This window comes from Panthera onca, chromosome B1, assembly GCF_046562875.1.
Source record: "Panthera onca isolate mPanOnc1 chromosome B1, mPanOnc1 haplotype 2, whole genome shotgun sequence".
NCBI classification, from domain to species: Eukaryota; Metazoa; Chordata; class Mammalia; order Carnivora; family Felidae; genus Panthera; species Panthera onca.
Window position 1 is genome coordinate 203,263,740 of NC_138342.1, and position 9,432 is coordinate 203,273,171.

The following is a 9,432-nucleotide window of genomic DNA, read 5'->3' on the forward strand; positions in this document are numbered from 1 at the left end:
CCGGGGAGAGGGTTGCGGCTCGGCGCCGGGGCCTCCTCCGCGCGCCCCGCCCGCCGCCCGCTTAACCCTTTCCAGGACCCCGGGACTTCCTGCCGAGATGCGGGCTGCAGGCGTGGAGGGCGGCGCCACCTGACCCCACGACGGCCCCACGGCCGATGCTGGGCCCGAGCTGCGCCCCGGTGTGAGTGAATCCCCGCAGCCACCCCGCGAGAAGCGGAGAGCAGGTTCCCGCCGGCGGGCTCGGGGTTTCTGCCCCGACCACACTCTTTTGTGTCCTGCTTCCCCTCCCCCGCTCCTCCGTTACAAAACCGTGCGATAAAATGTAGTGTTTACATATGTTTGCAAAATTGGGGACGCTGCGTTGTTGGCATATTTAGTGGTTAAAAACCTATTGCCTACCTCCTTACAGATTCCAGGATAAAAGACAAAAACGTTGCGAACGCTCAGAGGAAACTGCTGAACTTTGTTCTTCTGTCTGGAAGTGTGGCCTCAACCATCTCCGGCTCCCTGCAGCTCAGACCTGGCATAGGGCCACGGGGGGACCCTCTGGACCTCACCGAGAACGTGAAGTGTTAGCTCCACAAAACCAGTGGACAAGGGAGACACTTCCTCTGACTTCAGCTGCTTTTTATTCCTACATACAGCTGCTTCCTGCCCAGGTCAGTTCTAATTAAGACTGGACCCCTGATGGCAAACGCTATTTTTAAGTTTTATGCAAAAATTATGATGATTACATTTCCATAGGCCCAGAGAGCCTCAGACTTGACTTTTTTCAAATTTTGCTTTTGACAGCCTTTGCCGGTTTCATACGCTGCGAGGCTTTTGGATTTCAGCGCCAGAGCTAACACCCTGAGAACATCCTTAAAAAACGTTTTCATTCTGCCAAGTGGAATACTTTACCTCGGGATTTGGATCAAAGGAAGCAGAAACCAAGCAAACTACTGGGATGTATATTTTTAAATTATCAGTTAACTATACCAGAAGCAGATCTTTTGGGGGCTGAACTCATTCCCATCATGCTCCATTTTTGTTTTGTTCTCTTTACTCCAAAAACATTCCAAAATCTACTGGGATCTTTTTTCGCGGATGTTCTGTTCACCTTCACATGGAGACTGTGTGTCACTAGCTCACCCAGCTCCATTGGCTTAAAGATGCCTGGAGTGGAGTTTTAAACTTATTTCCCAGCAATGCCTCCAGCCCTCACCCCCATTCTTTCAGGGGAAGCTTTAGGCTGACCCACAGCTTTATAGCCTCATCCATGTCCCCCACCCACTTTTGTGGATTAGAATCCAGTGGCCCCTAAGTTTTCCCCAACCAAAGGTGGAGTACTGGCCTGTCTTCTCTACCGTTCTCCAAACTTCCAGAGATCAGGTAATACGTCACATTTAACTTTTCTTCCCGCGGGATCTTACTATGCTTGCCATATACTAGGTTCTTAGTAAATGTTTATTGAATGAGTGAAAAAGTAAATGAATTAACTTAAAATATTCATCCAACCCATATGCCATCTGGTAGATAAGGTGTGTGGGGAACCCCATCCATTTTCAGACTTTACATGTTTTATTTTTAAAAATGTACTGTGGTCCCAATATGGCCAATGGAAATTGCCGTGGAACGATCCATGCATTTAATTAGGAAGTCATTCAAACTACAGGGACATCCAGAGTCCCTGAAATCAAACATGGGATCCAACAATACCCAGAAAAAGAAGGACTTGTCGTAAACATTAAATAACGTCCATTCCAACAGTATTTCAAGAATATTATTTTACTATTTTAAATTTTCCACTGCTCAGAAAGAGCCTAACCACGCATGGCACACTTGAAGAAGTGTATAAACGAGCTGTGCAGAGCTGTATGAGGTATAAATGAAAATGTAAGTGAAACTCAGAATTGCCCTGGGTGAGATGGTGTCCGGCCCCCTAATAAATGCAGGGTCTCCCGGCCTGGGCACCAGGCTTAGGGGACTCTGACCCCCATCTGGAAACTGCATGGGGAGAGCAGAGAGCACAGCTTTGGAATTCAACAGATGGGATTTCAAACACCAATGTCACCATTTCTCCATCTTAAGAAATTTGCACAGAACCCCTGACCTCTCTGTGGTCTTCTGTCCTCTTCTGTCTGACCAAGGTGACACATGCAAGGCATTTAGCTCAGTGGGTCTTAACTCTAGCGGGAGGACAGCCCCACTCGTCACCTGTGACTTTGTCACTGCCCCTCTGGCTGAGTGTCAGCAAATACTTTCTGTGTTCCCAGTTCTGTGCTTCTGCATGTCGTTTTCATCACACAACACCCAGTACTTACAGAAGATTCAGGCGGCTGGGCAGTCCAGCATTGAGCCCTGTTTGGATGCTGGACACCGGTTTTCTACTTGTGCTGATGCCAGAGAGCAGATAGTTTCCCCAAAGCTTAATAGCCCATAAGAGTTGATGCACTCCTGCCTTCCAATAAGAAGCAATTAAATTCCAGTAGCTGTCAGGAATCGATCCCATTGCTACATAGTGCTTTGAGTCTCTTGGCATGAAAAATTAACCAGAATATCTGTGTGTTGGTGTGGAAACATCAGTCCCCGCGGCCTTGAAAAATTCTGCCCGTGTAGTACGAACACGAAGCCATCTCCTACACAGAGCTCCCCGAAATTCCCCTGGCCCCACCGTGACTACCCCCTTCGGCTCTGATGGCTCTGGGTCCGTTTGTAGTGTCGTGTAAGCCATTTCTTCAACATGGTGAATATTCTCCTCAGGCCTGAGTTTTCCCAAGCATCTAATTAGCCCGTGCCTGAGAATGTTACGCGCGAAAAAGAGGAATGTAAGTGCCCTGAAATACTGTTGACAATTGGCCATTAACTGGTTGTGTACCGACCGTGTACTTGTGATGTCACTGCACACATTTTCTGTTACGGACAGTCCCGGGTTTAGGAGAATACCTGAGCGGTCCTGATCTGAATAGGACAATGGAGACCTGTCTTTTTAGCCTCAAGCCCCAGGGCCAGCACTGTGAGCAGATCAAGCTGTGCTCGGTGCTGGTCCAGTCGGTGAGAGGAGGAAGCCTGATTGTGCTGAGTGTCTCCCTCCTGCCGTCCTTCATCACTGTGGGCAGTGGAAGGAGGGGGGTGGGGGGGGGGGGCTGGCAGGCCACCAGGAGGCCAACAGTTCCTGTCAAGTGAGTCAGGACTGCAATCCCTAAGGGCCGTGAAGTTCATTAGTGCTGATTCTGGTAAACCTTCTCTTGGAAAAGACATACCAACTGAACAGTTATTTTTAAATACTTTCAAGGTATGTGTTTATCCTGTTAGAGCAAGTTATTTACAATCAAATACGATCTCACATGAATCTTTGCGGTATACCTACACGTAAGCGTGCATGTAACTCTGCAAAATACCCAGATGTAGATACACGCACTGCCAGAGGGCAGTTTTACAGCTGAGGGAACGGACTCTCTCTCAAAGAGTCCGATGTCACTTTCGTGTCACGTGCCCAACCCCAGGCCCTTCTTCACACTGACAGTGAAACACCGTCTTTCCAAATGAATGAGTCCTATCTTCCGAGTACAGATCAAGGAGGCACAAAACCATACTTCGTGTAACGGGAATCGATGCGTTAAAAATCAAATTGGCTTCCTAGTACATCTCGATGGCTTCATCCTGCCACACAGATTTCCACCCCAAGCCCCAAACACTTTGTGCTGCGAGTGAAGGGTTCACTTTTCCAGCGGAAGCTGCCCGGTGGGTGAGTCGCCCGAGACTGGGGGCTGGGAGGGAGGGTGTTGGCCTTGCAACCTGGGGGGTGGGTCCTTCTCTGCCCTAAAAACTATTCTGCTCAACACTCCTACTTCACACAGTGGGCCTGCAGGAACTTTCCGGAAGGGAATCTCCTGCCGTTTGCCCACTGCTCTAGTAGGTTAGGGCCAGGACGGGAGTTCTCTCCTGGACAAGCAGCACTGGGGACGCCCAGTGGTGTGGGTGCAGCAGGAGGGCCCGGTGCCTTTACCGCCACGCCGGGAAGGCGGTCCCCAGAGCGGGGTGCCTGCTGTTCTCAGACCAGTCTCTTCTACAGCACAGTTCTCTCACTACACAAGGAATGCTCGTGGGGCGTCTGGGTGGCTCGGTCAGTTAAGCAGCAAGGTCAGGATCTTGCGATTCGTGGGTTCGAGCCCCACGTCAGGCTCCTTGCGGATGGCCAGGACCCTGCTTGGGATTCTGTCTCGCTCCTGCTCTCTGCCCCTCCTCTGCTCTCTCTCTCTCTCAAGATAAATAACTTAAAAAAAAAAAAATCCAGTTAAAAAGAAAACAATGTCAGCAATGCCTTAGGTGAGGTGCAAGGTTAAATGAGACAAAAACCAAAATCAAAATGGAAGCACAGTGTTACTGTCTCCCCACTGATAACACAGGGACTGCAAAAAAAGTTTTGTTTTTTTCAAGTTTTCACACAGTAAAGGTCTAATTAGGAAATCTCAAAAGTATAAACTAAGTAAGGACACCTTATCCAGTTAACCCCAACTTAAAGGTTCTTAGGGGTCAAGTTGTGTCCCCCCGACCCCCGATAAAGGCATGTTGGAGTCCCAGCCCCTCAGAGCGTGACCTTATTTGGAGATGGGGCAGCCAAACTGAAATGAGCGAGTTAGGGCGGGCCCTAACGCAAGGTGATCAGGTCCTTCCAGAAGGAGACTCCGTCACAGACGTGGACGGGCACAGAGGGAGGCCGAGTGAAGGCAGAGGCAGAGGCTGGAACGATACGGCCACAGCCAAGGATGCCGGCGAGCTCCGGCCCTCAGACGGCGAGGCCGTGACGCAGGGGTGCCGGCCTGGCCTACGGACCGTGGGAGGGCGCGTGGCCCCTGCCCCGGCCTCCCGCGGCCCTTCCTTAAGGCAGCTCTGGGAAAGCAGGACAGGGGTCTGGGGTCTTTGCCTCTCAGACGGTCTGCTGTGGGGGAGCACGTGGCTGTTTTCCTTGTTTTTAACCCGTTGAGGACTGGCCTTCTCAAAATACGATACAAATGAATGGGTGGACAAAGGAGAGTTTGGCAAGGACACACAATACAGACGGCCACTTCCTCGGGACGCAGCTAAATGGGCACACGGCATTCTGTCAAAATGTCACCCGCGTCTCTGCTCCACACGCGGCCTGGGGACACTCGGGGACCCGGCCCGGCTGGAGGATGTGGGTCTGAGGAGCAGCAGGCTGCCGGCTGGTCCTCGAGAAGCCCCGGGCCACGGCACCCAGGGTGGCACGGCTGGGCTCTCCTGCCTCATCTGTCTGGACCTCGACTTCCCGTGGGGCTGGGCAATGGGCTCGCGGAAAAGTAGCCACGGGATGGGGGAGGGGTGGTCACAAAGGGGCTCTAGACTATTTCCAATAAACATACACAGAATCCGGGGCGCCCGGGGGGCTCAGTCAGTCAAACACTTGACTCCTGATTTCGGTTCCAGTCAGGAGCTCACGGTTGGTGAGCTCGAGCCCCACGTCGGGCTCTGGGCTGACAGGGCGGAGCCTGCCTGGCATTTTCTCTCTCCCTCCCTCTCTGGCCGCGCCCCCACCCCCGCACCGGCTCTCTCTCAGGATAAACGATTAAAAGTCTGTACGTGGGGGCGCCTGGGTGGCGCAGTCGGTTAAGCGTCCGACTTCAGCCAGGTCACGATCTCGCGGTCCGTGAGTTCGAGCCCCGCGTCAGGCTCTGGGCTGATGGCTCGGAGCCTGGAGCCTGTTTCTGATTCTGTGTCTCCCTCTCTCTCTGCCCCTCCCCCGTTCATGCTCTGTCTCTCTCTGTCCCAAAAATAAATAAAAAACGTTGAAAAAAAAAAAAAAAAAAAAAGTCTGTACGTGGACACGGAATCTGGCGGCCGGCCAGGCGGGCCTCCGCGTCTTCCAGCACACGGCCTCTTTCCCGCCGCTCCGGGGTTCGGCCGGGCGCCCGCCAGGAGAGCGCTCCTGAGGGACATCGAAGCCGGAGGGCCTGTGTGAACCCTGGCCTTTCGGGTGCGCGATGCTCTGGTTTCGTGGTTACAGAGATGCTGGACGCTGCTTCCTCGGCCCCCCACTCCTGCGCTCAGCCCCCCGGAAGCAGGGGGCGGCCTCGGCCGGAGGAAGGGCCGCCTGGCACAGTTGCAGGGGACGGGACCCCGCAGCTCACAGTCGTTCTGTGCCGCCGCAGGAGGCCCGGGGCCACCAAGCCTTCCCAGCTCCCCCTGCCTTCCTCCCGAGAGGCCTCTGCCTCCTGCTGTGTCTCCCCTCCTCGGGCATCTTTGGGGTCCCGCTCCGGAGGGAGCCTCCGTGGGAGGGGACCCCCGGGTAAGCGGACGATGGCACTGAGCTCCTGCGATCATCCGGACCCTTCCAGCAAGGCCGAGCCGGGCGCCTCCGGGAGCCGCCGGACGAGATGGGCGGAAATGTCCACGCACGAAAGCGGTTGCGTTACGGGAGCCTCCCCGCCGCACCTGTGTCGCACCTGACACGGTGCGCGTCCGGAGGCTGCTCCCAGCTCTGCGTCCAGGCCCGCTCAGGGCCTCTCCAAAGCCTGTCCGCCACCTTTCCCCAGGCCGGGCCCAGACGCCGCTGCCCGGTGGGCGCGAGGTCCCAGAGCCGCTGGCTGAGGGTCCGTCCCCGCCCTGCCCGCCAGGTGTCCTGGGCCAGGACCAGCCTGTCATCAGAGACATCCTCGCCTGACGACTTTGTTGTTCGTGCCTTTTATTTCCCCTTGAACGTCTACCGTTTTGCTCTTAGAAAGGAAAAGAAAACATAAATGCGATTACTTTGGACAAGTGTGTTTGGGGAATGAGTTCCACAGAGACTCTGCTGAACCTCCAGTCGCCCCACTGTCCCCTCAGCCCGTCCCGCTCTCACGCCCCCTTCTTTCCCACACGTCACCTCTCTTCTGCCAAGCGAGGGGTCTCCCTGCCCGGCCACAAGGTTGGCCTGGGACTCAGGCCTCCAAGGGGACGGGAGAGGGTTCGAGGAGGCTGCGTTCGGAAGGGACTGTGCCGGCTGCAGGGATTCACTGCCCTCGCCCTGTGGGGCCGTGAGAGTTCACGGGGTCCCCTGCAGAAAAGATGCCCCGGAAGGTGCCCTTCGCCCCGGAAGGTGTCCAGCAGAAGACGAGAAGCCTCCGCAGGATTCCTCAGGGCCTCCAGCGTGGCCGCCATCTGATGGCACCTCTGCGTGGCCTAGTCCTGCACGAATAAGAACTCAATCCACAGGAGGGTGCGGGTTCCCTGTGGTCGCTGTGACATGTTGCCATAAAATCTGTGGCTTCGGCTTCAAACAATACACATTTCTTGCTTGCGGTTCTGCAGGTGAGAAACCCAACCTGGGTCTCCCCGGGCTAAAGTCGGGACGGTGGCAGGGCCGGTTCCTTCTGGAAACTCCAGGGGAGGCCCCGTTTGCTCGCTTCTCCGGCGTGCACAAGCCCCTTCCTCGGCTTTGCCCCTGTGGCTCTCTCCCTCACCCGTTTCCTTCTCTGACCCGCCCGCCTCTCCCTTGCAAGGACCCCTGTGATGGTGCCTGGGCCCCCATGATCGAGTCTCGTCCCCTCATCCCAAGATCCTTAATTTAGTCACATGTGCTAAGTCCCTTTTGCTGTGTGAGGCAATAAGGGGTCTGGGCACTAGGATGTGGGCATCTGGGGGCCGTCGTTCGGCCCGGCACACGAACTCGCCGAGATGAGCGAGATCTGCAGAGGCGTCTGCACAGCACCGGAGCGGTGTGGCCCCGGGTGGGTGCCCTGGCCTTGGCCCTCCCAACCAGGGCCTGGCCCGCTGCAGGCAAGCAACACATCCTTGTGGAGGGGATGAACGTATCCAATAAGAAGTGAGAAAATCATGGGAAGATCAAAATAACCGTGGCCTGCAGGACGGCGTGGTGGAGACAGGGGTCCAGAGGGCAAGCGCTTTCCGGGGTGACGGCTGCCCGACCACAGGCCAGGCACTGAATCGAGACCTTCATCCGTTATTTTATGTAAATCTTACCAACCTCCTGCATTTTACAGGTGACAGAATTGAGGCTCAAAGAGGTAATTAGCCCGAAGCTGCATGGCCAGCAAACCTAAGTCACGAAGCCACCGTCTGAATGTCAAAGCTTGTGTTCTCAGCCCCCCGTCTGTATTTCCTGAAAGCTGAAAGAGGTTTCAGGATGCTGGCACAAACCAGGACAGTGGCTTCAAATAATCTTCTGGTCGCTCACTTTGGCAGAATGAACGCTCCAGCTGCTCCCGGGGCGGGAAACGCAGACACACACGGCAGCCGGCACACGGGTTGCGTATGCTTCCTGGCAATTCAGAGCCCCCGATCGCCAACTGTGGCCCCTAGAGATCCACAAACCCCAGGTGGTGGATCCTCGTCTGGAGAAATCCTGTCCTCTGAGGAATTCCGTAGCGGAGTCAGTCGTGAATCTTTGTGCGGAGACCAAAATTACCATTTGTGTAAATCTGGACGTGCGCCCGTTGAACTTGCCCAGAATAGGGTGCCGAGAATAGCGCCAAAGCCAGGCGGACGCAGCGAGACGACAGGGACATCTGGGGACAGAGCAGGAATCCCGTATGTTCACACCAAAAAAAGAAATCGAGCAAGCGACCTTCCCTGGAGACGGAGAACGTGAAGAATTGGTGTGGCCTCAGCTCCGTCGGCCGGGGGCCGTCTGTGCACGGGGCGTCCAGCGTCCCCCCTGGCCTCGGCCCGCCTGCCGCCCTGCCTGGATGAGAACCACTGAACTGGACACAGGGCACGAGTCCCACACACTTGGCACCACAGGAAAAAAAAAAGCAATAATTTTTTGATGAGCAGAAAAACATAAGAATAACTCCTCCATTACTTACCGACCTAGAGCAAGGCGCACAGGGCTCTCTCCGGGTGCGCGCCATGCACCAGCAGCCCTGCACCTCAGAACCTTCTAGAATTCGCCTGTCAGCGGCTAGGACACACTTTACTGGGTCCCCCGGCTCTGCTCAGACGCTGTACGGGAGCAGACCTACCAGAGCAGGACCCTCGGGGACCCCGCCCCTCCCCCAACCTCAGCTCTGCCCTCCCCCTCGCTCCCCTCCCCCACATTCATCACCGCCTGGCCCTGGGCTCTGCCTCAGCCCTCAAACCGCATTCTAGAACACCACACGCGGCCTACGTCTGGTCATCCTCCTAGAAGGCGGCTGGCTCCGTGACGCTCAGCTGGTGCGCTCCGTACCGGGTCGTCTATGTGAACCAGAACTTCTAGAGACCCCGTGCATCGTAACCGGAGACAGCCTGGTGGGCACGTTCAGCCAGCAAGCCGCTCGTATGGGTGATCCGTTATCTCTGGCGTTAACAACCCAGACGAGGGAAAAGCCCCTCAATCACGCGGAGCCTCGGGTCTCCGTGGGCACCACTGTGCGGGTACGCTGGCTGCCCTTCTGCCTGTCCGCTCCGCGGCCTGGCTGGGCTCCCGGCAGCCCACCCACACGATCCCGGCCA

General features: G+C 55.6%; 1 long non-coding RNA gene across 2 annotated transcripts; it reads left to right on the plus strand.

Moving 5' to 3' along the window:
* Window positions 1-71: 71 nt before the first annotated feature.
* Window positions 72-3,475, plus strand: LOC132675947 (uncharacterized). 2 transcript variants are annotated; one of them, XR_013554976.2, is made up of 4 exons: window positions 72-181; window positions 410-659; window positions 793-1,371; window positions 3,448-3,475. It is a non-coding gene; the product is annotated as an uncharacterized LOC132675947 (long non-coding RNA). The 2 variants fall into 2 exon arrangements; XR_009608908.3 differs by lacking the exon at window positions 3,448-3,475 and having other exon boundaries at window positions 793-2,208.
* The last annotated feature ends 5,957 nt before the right edge of the window (window positions 3,476-9,432 follow it).